General features: G+C 47.5%; 1 protein-coding gene across 2 annotated transcripts in view; it reads left to right on the top strand.

The window, feature by feature from the left end:
* Nucleotides 1–5,607: 5,607 nt before the first annotated feature.
* Nucleotides 5,608–13,855, top strand: part of OXR1 (oxidation resistance 1) — a 1,797,650-nt gene continuing 1,789,402 nt past the window's right edge. The window contains exon 1 of one of the 2 annotated variants that reach the window (XM_085605104.1): nucleotides 5,608–5,769. The gene's annotated coding sequence lies outside the window, so the exon portion shown is untranslated. The remainder of the gene's footprint in view (nucleotides 5,770–13,855) is intronic. The other variant, XM_085605101.1, reaches the window with a different exon arrangement.

The following is a 13,855-nucleotide window of genomic DNA, read 5'->3' as shown; positions in this document are numbered from 1 at the left end:
ATTTGTAGGGCTCTGATTTCCAGCTCCTTCAGGCTGAGCTCATGGGTAAGCTTTCTTTCCTCCATAGCCAGCCTCCTCTCTTCACGCTCCTTCTGTAACCCGGCAAGCTCTAGCTTAAGCTGTCTCTCCTCCCTCCTGTACTCTAATTCCTCTGAAGACAAGCTCCTCACTGAGACCCTACTGCCTGCCCTTGAACGCCTTACCAGGCAATACATTCTGACTAGTATCTATATGCAGTAGGTCCAGCTCTCCTGGAGCGTCATGCTCTCTCTGTCCCTCGTCCCCCCCCCTTCCGGGTGGGCCAATGCCCACGCTCTCAAGGTTTTTTGAAGCTCCTCTCTCTTGGCGCCTCGCTTGAAGAACACCCCTTTTCCCTGGCAGAACTCCCTAAGCAGCGCCACTGTGTACGTTTCCAGGTTGGCCAGCTCGAATTCCATCTTGCTAAGTAGGGCCTCGAACAATTTCAGGGCAAACCACTAGGACGTAGGTAACAGGCGTAACACAAGCGCACTTACAATCAGGCAATCAGGGAGAATTTTGAGCATGCATTAAAACAGGTGTCAGATTGTGGCGCACACTGAGTCACTGTAGGGTGCTGCACAAGCACAAATCCTTATCCCACCGCTGAACACCAATGTTAGAACCGGGGTCCCAGGGACCACTGACTCTGACAAGGTAGCTTGGCGCGAGGCAGGTAGACACGCCCGAGGCTATGCGTGAAGTAGTTGTGCAGCACACTCCCACTCTGACACAGTAAGGCACACACAATAAGGAGACACCACTCCAGTTTTATTTACAAGAACAAGTATCTTTATCTACTTCTGGTCAGGCTTAGCAAGGCAAGGTTCTCACGGTATGCAGGGTAAACGGTTTCTGTAACATTAGGTTAATGCAGACAACATTTCCTAGGCAGATATTTATCACAGGTAGTCATTCCTAAACAGCTACGCAATACAGGTAACATTTCTATTGCAGATATTCACCACAGGTAGTCATTCCTAAACAGCTACGCAATACAGGTAACATTTTTATTGCAGGTACAGGCTCTACTCATGTGTGCAGTACAGGTAAGGATTCTTAGGCAGGCAGATATGCAATATAGGCACCATGCCTCATGCACTTCTTCACTACAAGTGAGCATTCTACAGAAGGGGTTCAGCGGAGTCTCAAGGAGGACACTTCGACAGGGGTATCCCCCAGACAGTTACACTCACGTCTGGGCATCGGTTATCAGGTCCTCAGGCCCCAGGATCCCCTAGGGCTATCCCTGCCGTCAGTGGGACGGGCCTCCGCGTGGGCGTCGACCCCCTCCGATCTTCCCACTCAACACTCTGAACCTGGGAGAAAATACAGGTGCAGGATGCCCCCACCCCAGTCAGCCCGCTCCTCCCTTCACTCAGGGCTGCGACAGGGGGGGGTGATCGCTTCTCCGCCTTTAGGAGGCCGATCGAAGGAATTTCTGGGGCTCTCTCACTCCTCGGAGCCCCTTTCTCTTCCCTGCCGGGGCGGGCACAGAGCTTCCTGCTTAGCCCGGGGCCCAGGAGCCAATCAGATCGCAGCCTGATGGGGTCGAGGCCGATGACGTGGCTGGTGCCCTGGTTGCCCGGCACCGCTCCCCTTCGCGCGCTAGGCCCAGCGCGGCCTTGACTGTATCCGCGGCGCCCCTCACCACACTTCAGGGTCCACGGCGGTGATCTTGGGCACAGCGTCTCTCCTCCTAGCAGCGCCTGAGCCGCTGCGGTGATTTTTGTCACAGCGTCTTCTGTGAGCGGCGTGGGGGCCGCGGTGGTGAGTCCGGCCCAGCAGCACTTCTGCCCACAGAGCTCTCCTTCGCTTCAGCGCTCGCCCCCTGCAGCCGTGATTCTAGGCACGCAGCAGCGCTTCTTCTCCTCACAGCGCAGTGGCCGTGGCGGTGATCTGGGGCACAGGGCGTGCTTGGGGACAGCGCTCGAGATTAAGAACACCGCGCTCTCTTCTAGCGGTGGTGACAGCAGCTTCAGGTACTGGGCATGCAGCAACGCGCTAACACAGCGCTTAGAATTACTTGCACGGGCAGGCTATCCAGCGCTACGCTAACACAGCTCTTAACATTAGCTGCGAGTTCTGAGCGTCCGTCGCTCCGCCGAATCAGCGCTGGAGTTCACTGGAAGGTTTTGGGGCTCACAGCGCTTGGGGACAATGGCGAGCTCTGATAGTACAGCGCTTAGCTGGCACAGCACTTTACAGTACCTCAAGGGGGGCCCCCAGCAGCTGCACAGCACTTCCCAGTCTCTGCACTGGTAATGGATGCAGGTATTAGTTGCAGGTAAAGAGCTGGTGGTAGTCCTGGGCAGACACACTGGAGCTGGTGTCCCTGGTTCCCCTCACACAGGGCAAGGTCAGCAGGCAGGCGGGGTAACTCATCTGACTTGGGGCAGCAGGTCCTAGGATCAGTCAGCCTCAGTAGTGTAGCAATCCCCCTAGCTCAGCAGCCTTTACTCCAGCGGAGGGTCCCTAGGTCCAGTGGTGCAACTAACTTGGCAGGTTTCCCTCCTTTACTTTTATACCCCCAGGTCAGGTGACCCTACAAAAAGGCAGCAAGTTCTGGTGCTATCCTAGGGGGGGGGTTGGAAGGTTCTAGAAGGCTCTGGGGACTCTGTGGTGTCTCTCTATGATGACAAGAGGCGGGACTGTCAAGGTTACAGTAGCATTATGTCCCAGCCTCGTCCCAACTACTAGTACGCAGATAGGACAGTGGCCTCACCGCAGTAGCAGGGGCCTGTGGCAACCATGTTGTTAGGAGAGAGCACCTGCACCTCAGCACTGTTTAGCAGCGGTAAGGCGCCCAGAGTCCTATGTCCAACAAAAATGGCGGTCAGTAACGAGGCAAAAAGGGAAAATAAAATGTAGGGGAAGACCACCCTAGGGCTGACAGGTCTAACAGTAGTGTTGTAGTGTTTGTGTGGTGCTTTAGGGTTTAGGGTAGTGTTATAGTGTTGGGTAGTGTAGTGTTTTAGGGTTTAGGGTAGTGTTGTAGTGTTTATGTAGTGTAGTGTTTTAGGGTAGTGTTGGGGTGGTCGTGCAGGGTAGTCTAGTGCTATTGTAGGGAGAGGAGTGGGGGTCAGGGAAGGGTTGTGCAGGGGTAGGCTAGTCACTTACCTTGCAAACTTTAACCACAAGTATAGCTTTACCACGCATGCCTTTGCGTTGTAATGGCATGCGTGGTAAAGGCATAGTCATGGTTAAAGTTTGCGATTAATGGCATGTCGTTGTCATTGACATCGCGTAGTAATACCCACGTTGTAATGGCACGCATGGTATTGGTATGCGATGTAATGACATACATCCATGCTGAGGGGGGGTGGTGGAAAAGAAAATGTAGGAATTGAGGGTGAAGAAGAAAGGAAGTAAAAAAAATTAGAAAGGAAGTAATATAGAAAAACAGTACAAAACTCACTAAAAATCACACAAAAAGTAGGAAAAAAAACACAAAATATTCACTTAAGAAGTCCAAGTGAAAGATAATAAATAAAAAAAATCAGAAAAAACGTTTTGTGAAAGTAGGATTGAAGAGATTAAGGCAGGATTGAAAAGTAGGCCCCAGCACCATAACAGAAAAGAAAATAAGATGGCCGCGCCCATGCGCGACCGAATGGTGCAGTTTGTGCAATATTTCCCCCGCAATGTCACACGAACGGGGGGTACAAGCAACTCTGTCCACTCGCTGAACTTCACGCAGCACGGCGGAGTTTTTTTGCCGCTTCGCTATGCGGACTCCGCCCAGGCTTAATTGACACAAATGCTGCCCAATAGATGACAAGAGATGACTGAAAGCTTCTAAAACTAAACATGTTATAATTTTAGTGAAACAAAAATAAAAACATTTCTTGGAATGAACAGTACAGTGGTGGGTAGGTATAATTAGAGAGCCACATGGTTTGCAAATTGTATTGCCATTAAACTAGGGCTCCTCTCCCAAATCCTAAACACGTTTTGTCTCTTATATCTAAATTGTACCCGGCTAAAAATCAGTGTAAAAAAAGAATGTTTGAAGCTCCCTGAGCGATTGGCTGACGAGCCTGGAGTCTGCACCCGCGCGCCGCCACGAAAGGTACTTAAACCTTATATTTTTTGGCAGTCTACGGCACCCCCCACACAGTCCTGCTCCCTGCTGACGAGAGGCAACTACCTCGAAACACGTGTCCAGGGATGGCATTTATTATTACACTTTGTAGCATAGGTGTACTCGCCGCTGCTACTCTATCATCCACAATCCTATGGGGCTACTTGCTAAAGACCAGCGGAGTGCGCCCACGTGAAAAGAATGTTTGAAGCTCCCTGAGCGATTGGCTGACGAGCCTGGAGTCTGCACCCGCGCGCCGCCACGAAAGGTACTTAAACCTTATATTTTTTGGCAGTCTACGGCACCCCCCACACAGTCCTGCTCCCTGCTGACGAGAGGCAACTACCTCGAAACACGTGTCCAGGGATGGCATTTATTATTACACTTTGTAGCATAGGTGTACTCGCCGCTGCTACTCTATCATCCACAATCCTATGGGGCTACTTGCTAAAGACCAGCGGAGTGCGCCCACGTGAAAAGAATGTTTGAAGCTCCCTGAGCGATTGGCTGACGAGCCTGGAGTCTGCACCCGCGCGCCGCCACGAAAGGTACTTAAACCTTATATTTTTTGGCAGTCTACGGCACCCCCCACACAGTCCTGCTCCCTGCTGACGAGAGGCAACTACCTCGAAACACGTGTCCAGGGATGGCATTTATTATTACACTTTGTAGCATAGGTGTACTCGCCGCTGCTACTCTATCATCCACAATCCTATGGGGCTACTTGCTAAAGACCAGCGGAGTGCGCCCACGTGAAAAGAATATAAAAATCAGTGTTGGTTCAAGTCAATGCTCTTCAGTTGTAATCGGTCTACAGTGCTGTGTAAAGCTGTATGACTTTCTGATTTTGTTTTAAATATTCAACTTACTGTATGTTGTATTTGGCAATGCAGTTTATTGCTGCTGTAGCTGCAAGCCCCTCCGTTCATAATGTATACAGGGTCCATGATGCTCCGAGTGTGGAACGGCGTGTTGTTATGTGTAGCATGAGGAACCCCTCACAGTGCTTGAAATTTTTCTTTTTCCTCACATCTACATTCTTCGCATGCATGGGCAGTCCTTACAGCGAAACCCTGTAATATGCTAAACTGAAATATTTCAATTTTCCTTTCCACACAAGGTCAAAAGGGCGACTTGAGAAACGTCTGCAGTGGGAATAAATTGGACTGCATTTTAAGTTCTTGACAGCAATACATTCTACTTAGCTTTCTCAAATACTTAGCTAAAAAGACTTTGAAAAACACGAAACGGAGAGGTGGTTTGCCCTTCCACTGGGTGTTGTTTTAATTATCTTCGCATAAAACGATTGCCAGAGCCCAAATAACTGCACGAATCGGCTCGAGGAGGAAGATGCTGCGCCTATAGCCGAGCGGAAGGCAGGTCCTTGTACCTTTAAGCTCCAGCTGTTCTTTTCGCAGGTCCTATTTTTAGAAGCGCTGTGGTAGAATCCAGATTACCCCCCTCCTTCCTCGGACGCGTTTGGTAGTTCCCAGACGGAGAAGGTCAGAAAACTGAGCATGTCTAGATGTGCTGAGCGGAGCTCCAGCAGGATGCACTTGTTAATATATCCAGTGCGAGGGGCCTGTTGCGGGCAGCCACGGCGCCACGGGATGCGGCGCTGAGTGAAACGCAGTAGGCTGCAGGGACACCGCGTCTCCCGCTGCACAGTGAGTGTCATCTTCCTCTTCTTATTGCGTGAATGGAAATAAAGCCACGTGGTTGGAGCATCACCTCTGTGAATGAACATACGGCTGCGGAGGATGAAAACATGAGGCTCGCTTTAGTTTAGCGCGCAGCTGCTCGCCGTGGGGCTGGCTCTGCACGTTGCTGCTGAGCTGCTGTCCAGCGAGCGGGGTGCTGGAGTTGGCTGCTGGAGCGTGGCCAAAAGTCAGGAGCCTGCTCGGGTGACTAGGCTCCGGTGTGGCGTGGTTGCTGTTGTTGTTGTTGCTACTGTCAGAATAAGCCTTCTTTCCGTCTTCGGCTAATGACTGGTTTTACACCGCTTAATTAGCTTGCAGTCCTCGCTGGCAAAGTAACCCCCGCGTCTACAGTCTTGTGTTGTTTTGCTTTGTCATCAAAAGGGGTTTTTCACAATGTGCAGGCAAACCGCGCACAGGCGTTAGTGTTGTTTAATTTCACTCTTGGCTGCTTTACAGTGCTCCAGAATGCAATAACTAGTGCCCGCCTGAACTGCTCGTAGCTTATGTTACCACGCGGCACAAATGAGCACGCGCCTGCGTTGCGTTTGTGCATATGTGCGCCAGTGTGCGTATGTCTGCGTGGATTAGATATCAATAGAGAGCAATAGATTTACTTCCTGTTAGCATTAAAATCATATTCTCGTATAGCTGCCTCTGCGCCTTGAACCTTGTTTTAGTGACATTGTATGCGCTGTATAAATAATAAAACAAAATACATGCGCATAAGATATTTTCGGTATAAACGTGTTTCTTCCACGTTGTATTTTATGGCGGGAAAGGTCTTTCCGTGTGCGTTCTGGGCAGGCTTTGTAAATACGGGAGGCACTGACCCCCACCGCCTCTCCCCTACAGCCATGTGCTTCACTCCATGCTCCAGGGTGGCCAGGAAAACAAGAGGGTATCCAGTGTCGCAGCCTCGAGGCTCTTTCTTAAAATGAATATTGAATGTCACTGCGCGGAGCGAGTGCCCTGACAGAGGCGCAGAGCCGGTGGTGGGCAGGAAGAATGGAGCACAGTGTAATGCTTGTTCACCGGATCGATTTCCATCCACCGATATGGTGCTGGATAAAATGCACTCCTGCGCCGCGTTCATTATATTAGGCAGATCACCCTACTGAAATATGCATATCTGTTGAGTTGCCTACAGTGTTCCCTTTGTGTCCTGGTCATTATTTGGGACAGTTTAACCCAGATAGAGTTTTTTTAGTGAATTCATTCTGCAATTGAAATGCCTTAAGGTGCTCGCTAGGTCGGCCAGGTGAAGTGTTCGCTGAATGAACTGTTGAATTAACGCTTCTATAAACACTTATTTGGAAACTGTCATTGAATCTGCACAATTAAGGTGCAGTGTGCCTGGGAGTTTCTGGAAAAGCAGACATCCTCAATGATTTTGTGGGCATGCACGAAATGAGAATGAGTTACATGCCTGTAACAATGGTTCCCTGCAGCACTGGTGTCTTTTATAGATAAAGAGGCGACGTGGATATTTCCCTCACGTGAAGCGTGGGATTACCAGCTGGACGCGGGAGCATACACATAGTATCCGAATCTCTAAACCAGCCAAAGTTTGAGAAGAATAAGTTACTTCCTGTATACGTTGTTGGCAAGCAGTGGTATCACTTATTGTTTAATCGTTTATTTAAACATTTCTCCACGCCTAGCTCGAATCTTGAGTTTAATGTCAAGCAGCCACGGGATCTTGCCAGCACTGACATCTTTTAGATATTCAGGGGCTATTTGAATATTTCCACACATGAAGGTGAGAGCCCCAGTGTGACATGCATATGCAAATGACATCATACTTGATCAAATATACAATGCAGAAAAAATGCTAGTAAAGTCACACCTGGTCAGTTAGGTCAAACCTGGCCCATCACAAACATACAGGCACATTTATATCACCATTTTTTAAATCACTCTGTTTTTTGGGGAATGTTTAACTGTCTGAACTGAATGCTCCCATAATTATGAGGCTGGATAATGGCATGTCTTGCAGCCAGTCATCTTCTCACTATTAGCTTGCATGTCAAGCAAAAGGCATACGTGTTTAACCTAAATTGCTAGACTGCCGTCTGTAATGTGGCCAATTAGTTCTGACATCAAAGACAATTTGTGAGTCACTCTTGGAAGGGATGCCACATACAGCCACAATCCAGGCAACATTTAAGCCTGTTATTTCAGTTTCCAGCAAGATGGAAGAAGTCACTGGGGCTGTAATGCAGCTCGGCTGTAAGCCGTGTGACAGCTGGATCAAGTGAATGCTGGAGAAACGGAGAAGTTTTTTTTATAGGAAAACATTATTGTTTCCAGCTCAAGGAGATTATTTATGTTCAAGGCCAGACGTGATCATTCTTTTCGAATTGCAAGCAACAATTACAGTGATTAAAATGTGAACAAGTTACTGATTGTTTTTTGACAGTGGAGTGGGTTTTGATGAGAGATTCTCACTGTGGAGCTGATGCTAGATATCTCTGGTGTGGTTTGAAAGCTGAGGGTGAAGTGTGCAGCATTGTGGATTCTAACATCGGACGTACACATAAAGCACCGCGTATGGTGTGTCGTGTTATTTATTTCTATTCCTTGTCTTTGTCATTCTAACTCAGCATGGACTCAGGTGCTCGTATTTTCCATTGTCTACATCAAATAAAGTGCCTTTCTTAAGGCAGCTGTGTTTAACATAGGGCTTGGAAGCAGTCACCGCTGGCATGATTCACGGGTGTAGGTCAGGTGGGGTCGCGCAGCCTCTGGCCGGGTCCTGCATTTTCCTGCTGAACAGGAAGCAGCCACAGGCAGCCTCCCTCCCCTAAGCCAATCACAACGCTGCAATGGCAGCATTTGATTGCTGCTGAAGGCGACCAGCCGGGCGCCTATGGGGAGGCCATTTTCTCTATGTAGGCTGCATGCAGCCTAAAAAAGAGAAAAGGCAGAGTGTATATGACTGGTTTGGTCGGCCCCAGAGGACCAGTCAGGGCCCACAGCATTGGGCAAGCCACTCCTCCCCGACCCGCCCACCCCCAACCAGGCATACCCTTCTCACAGTGCGAGAAGCAGAAACATAAAATAGTATTTAAAAGACAATTTTATGTTTCTGCTTCTCGCACTGCAAGAAAGCAGTGGGGCGACGCGCCTCCGCCCTAATGGAGGAGCCGCCCCTGCTTTGAAGGCAAGATTTGTGTGAAAGTTTCAGGATAGCCAAGCACCACATGGAAGAGCTCTTTTTACATGTATTGTATGTAACTGTTTCATATGTGGATATCCCAAAGCTTTGCCACGGATCTAATCCTCCAGGATCTATGTTGGACATTTTCATCTTCAAGGGACAAATTGGTTCTAGAATGTTTTTCATGGTTCATTAATTCTGACTTCTTTGAAAGTTACTTTAATTTGATTACACTTGATATCTTAGTTTTGTATTACTACGTACACATGTGCATACAAATACATTTATTATTACTCATTATTAAAGTGAGTACATCTATACCATTCCCACTCCCTTCTCTTCCTTCCTCTTCGCTCATGTTAGAATCTCAGCTTATTTTCTTAAAGCTTTATTATATTACGATAGGTATGCGTTATATTAATCACGCAACTATTTAGTATGTTTACTCTATCATCTTTTATTATATACAGGTATTATGCTTTTGTACTCTAATGAATTATCGAATAAACCTTTAAAACCAAAAAGAATTCTGACTTCTCTGAATGTCGCAATAAATGCGCAGATTTGAAATAAGTGGTACCCTTACTTTTTAATAAAAAAAAAGTGTGTGCATTTAAAAAAACATTTTTAATTGTTTTATACAAACCTATTCTAAAACACATTTGCAGAAAGGGATGTCAAATTCTGATAAGTGGGACCAGTTTCAGGGTAACACCCCTCCTCACCCAGGCTAGCTTGAATCCAGTGGCAAAGTGAGCAAGGGACCCACGTCTGGAAATACCCTGCTAACTTAGGGCTAACAAAGTAAAAACAAGGAGATGATGGACGGAACCCTGAAACTTTTCAGACACTCACCCCCAGATCTGGGCTGAATCCGTCATCGTTCTTTAGCTCACTTAGCCACCCCAGTCTAGACCTGGCTATATGCAAATCAGTCTTGATCCTGTGCCTCATGGGAACAGTTCAGTCCAAACTGCCAAGCCAGGTCTTCCCTGGACCAGAAACAAGCATCCTGGGATCGGTTTTGGAGTAACACCCCTCATAAGCCAGGCTAGCTTGAATACAGCAGCAAAGTGAGCAATGGACCCACGTCTGGGCATACCCTGCCAACTTAGGGTGAACAAAGCAAACACTAGGAGATGGCTGACAAAGCGCTGAAACTTTTCAGACACTCACCCCAGTTGTTCTTTTTGCATTTGTCACCCTGAGTGGGACGGGTATACCCAGACGTGGGTTCCGTGCTCTACATGTCACTGGAGTCAAGCTATCCTGGCTGATGAGGGGTGGAACCCCGAAACCGGTAGTAAGATGCTTGTTTCCAGTATAGGCAGGACCTGGTCTGGCATTTTGGGTAGGACTTTTCCCATTGGGCGCAGTGTCAAGACTGATTTGCATATGGCTGGGTTCAATCTGGACTGGCATGGGGAGCAAAAAAATGATGGATTTAGGCCCAGATCTCTGTACTGGGGTAAATGTATGATATTGTTTTGTATTCTGTCCATCATTTGTTTGTTTTTTTTGCATTTGTTTCTTCGAGTGGTACGAGAATGCCCAGACGTGGGTCCGATGCCTCCATGCCACTAGAGTCAAGCTATCCTGGCTCATGAGGGGTGAAACCCTGTGGCCGGTCCTAGGATGCTTGTTTCCAGTCGAGGGAGGCCCTGGCCTGGCAGTTCAGGCTGGGCTGTTCCCATTAGGCGCAGGGTCAAGACTGATTTGCACATGGCTGGCTTCAAACTGGAAAGGCATGGGGAGCCATAAAACAATAGATGTAGGCCCAGATCTCTGTACTCGGGTTAATGTATGACATTGTTCTGCATTCTGTCCATCATTTGTTCTTTTTACATTTGTCACCCGGAGTGTGACGGGTATGCGCAGACATGGGTCCGGTGCTCTCCATGCCTCTGGAGTCAAGCTATCCTGGCTGATATGGGGTGAAACCCTGAAACCGGTACTAGGATGCTTGTTTCCAGCCCAAGGAGGACCTGGCCTGGCAGTTTGGGCTGGACTGTTCCTATTGGGTGTAGGGTCAAGACTGATTTGCATATGGCTGGGTTCAAACTGGAATGCATGGGTAGCAATAAAACGATGGATTTAGGCCCATATCTCTGTACTGGGGTGAACATATGGCATTGTTCTGCATTCTGTCCATCATTTGCTCTTTTTGAATTTGTCACCCCGAGTGGGACGGGTATGTCCAGACGTGGGTCTCGTGCTCTCCATGCCACTGGAGTCGACTACTCTGGCTGATGAGGGTTGAAACCCCGAAACCGGTCCTAGGATGCTTATATAGACCTTGGCTGCATTTAGAGTAGTGGGAGGAGTTTTCCTTGCACCTGAATAGGGACTGCCTCCCATGCACAATGCTGTCTCCACCTCCTGTGGTCATGTTGCACCAGAGAGGACAGAACTGGTCTGGACTTGGATCAGAGTCCCTGGCCACAAGAAAACAAAGACAAAATGGGGTATAAGTAGTGGATCTTAAACCCCAGAACTTTAGATCACTTCTGGACTCAAGAGGAGCCTTTGCCAAGGTGAAGAGCTGGAGAGCTGTGAGGAGGAGCACTGCCCCTTTGCTGTGTGGGGTTGGCCTGTAGTTTGCCAAGGAAATGACAAAGACTGGAACTTTTCTGAGAAACCTGCTTGAAGAATAATCTCCAAGGGCCTGTGTGTGCTGGCTTACTGTTCTGAAGTCTCAGTAACACAAAGACTTCCCCTGCAACCACTGACCAGCACCTGGACTCCTCTGTGGACTCCTGCATTCAAAAGTGCTCCTATTCCAGTTCCTTGTGTGGTTGGTGTTGCAAAGCAAAGAACACCATCTCTGATGCTGTCAGCAAAGTCGCTGTGATGCTGCGACCTGCACCAAGGCAAGGGGCACCGCTCGTTAAGTGCGCAACGCACCACCCTTCCTGCACCGCAGCTCCAGTGTCCTAAAACACCTGCTGACGCCTGCAGTAATCAGCCTGCCTGAAGCCAGCGCTCGCACCGACTTTGCCACAGCCTGCATCCTGTTATCGCGGCACCGATAATCAGCAAGGGTGACTCAACAAACTCACCGACTTCGCCTCACTGGAACCGACGCCTCACCACCGACTTCCCTTGTCCTGGATTTGACACATCGCCTCCTCGCAGACAACACGCCTCGTCTCCCCCATGGCAGCCAGGGAGCAGGCCTTGACCTCAGCACCAACGTCTCAGCTCCACGACGCCGTGCATCAGCATAGACTTCGTTTTCCAAGTTACTGTTTGTTTAGGGGTCCGTGTGACTCCGTGCCCGATGAGGTGCACCTCGCATTCGGCGCCGTACTTTGATTTATTGCTGTCACGACATCGTAATAGCTCCAGGTAGAGCTATTTGTTTTCTTCAAGTTCTATTTTTCCAATAACTGTTCTAAAATCATAATTTGATACATGTATATTTGATTTTGGTCATTTTGGTCTTGTTGAGTTTAAAGATACTTTATTTTTCTAAACTGGTGTGGTCTCCATTTGTGGTGTTCTAACTGTATTACTGTGTGTTTTGAGTACAAATACTTTACACATTGCCTTTGGGATAAGCTTGCCTGCTCATGCCAAGCTGCCAAGAGGTGAGCAGACATTATCTAAGGTGTGTATCCCCTTAACCCTGACTAGAAGCAATGGTCCCTATTTGGACAAAGACACATACCTCTGCCAACTAGAGATCCCCAATTCTAAAAGTATCAGATGGATGTGTTAGTTTGTTTAGGATTTGCAGAATTTGTTCTGTGGGTCTATGTTCTTCTAACTCATTTTTTTCATGATCTGTTATGCCATACTGCATGCTCTCTTTTTTCTAAAGAAGTTTCTCATCAGCTTCCTCCTCAAGACAGCCTTGTCTCCAAGTACGTTAGCACTTTCTCCTCCTCTTTGATTCGAGGTGCCATTGATCTATTGCCATGACAGAGTTCAACTCTTGCGAAATGTAGGTAGTTGTCAAGAAGAAACTTTATTCTCTAAAAAGCAATGGTAACTATTCTCTAATATAAATTATACAAGAGTCTTCTGTTAAAAATTGATCACAATTTGGTGATTAAGTAGATGACATCATTAAAACATTTTTTTTTATATTTATCAAGAAGTTTTCTAAATGTTACTTGAAAGTCTATTGACCTAAATAAGAGATGGCTTAAATGGCAGTTATTGGTTATAAGGATGTGTGTGCCAGAAGGAGCAGGCTCTTATATTTACATGTCTTCAAACAGTTGCATACCTCAATGTGACAGGTAAAGCTCATCTGTAATCGGTGTGTTTTTCTCCGTGAAAGCAGGACTATGAACATCAGAAAGTGCATTGCAGGTTTTCATACTGTGTTCACCAGCATGGAAAACACATTGTTGGGAATCACTGCACTGGTTACAAGGTCTAAGAATATTAGCGTGGTTTACAAGGTAAATAAAAGAGAATCCTCCAGCAGTCTTATTATGTTTGGATAGTGCTGATTTCAGGGACTGGGTGCTGGTTTCCTTTTGATACATTCAAGCATTCAGCAGGGTGGTATGTCTTAAAGGAACACAACATATTACATACTTATTAAGAAGCAGGACAGAAAGCCACGTGAGTTCCCATCAAGTTTATCTCAGAAATTGTAATATAAGCTTACTGTGCTTATGGACATTTTGTTTTTGAAGGACACTAACTAACGTGGTTGTTGTCTATCAATGCAAAAGCTTTAGCACCTTGATTCCGTAATAAATTAAACAATGTACTGCAACAAGATTTAGTGCCTGATTTAGAGTTTGGAGGACAGGTTACTTTGTCACAAAGTGATCAATATCCCATCCGCCGTATTACAAGTGCCATAGCATATAATGGACTCGTAATATGGCAGATGGGATAGCTGTCACATTTGTGACGGAGTAACCCAGTCCG

Source organism: Triturus cristatus, chromosome 5_1 (genome assembly GCF_964204655.1).
Source record: "Triturus cristatus chromosome 5_1, aTriCri1.1, whole genome shotgun sequence".
NCBI classification, from domain to species: domain Eukaryota; kingdom Metazoa; phylum Chordata; class Amphibia; order Caudata; family Salamandridae; genus Triturus; species Triturus cristatus.
This window is presented reverse-complemented; position numbering and strand designations above follow the sequence as displayed.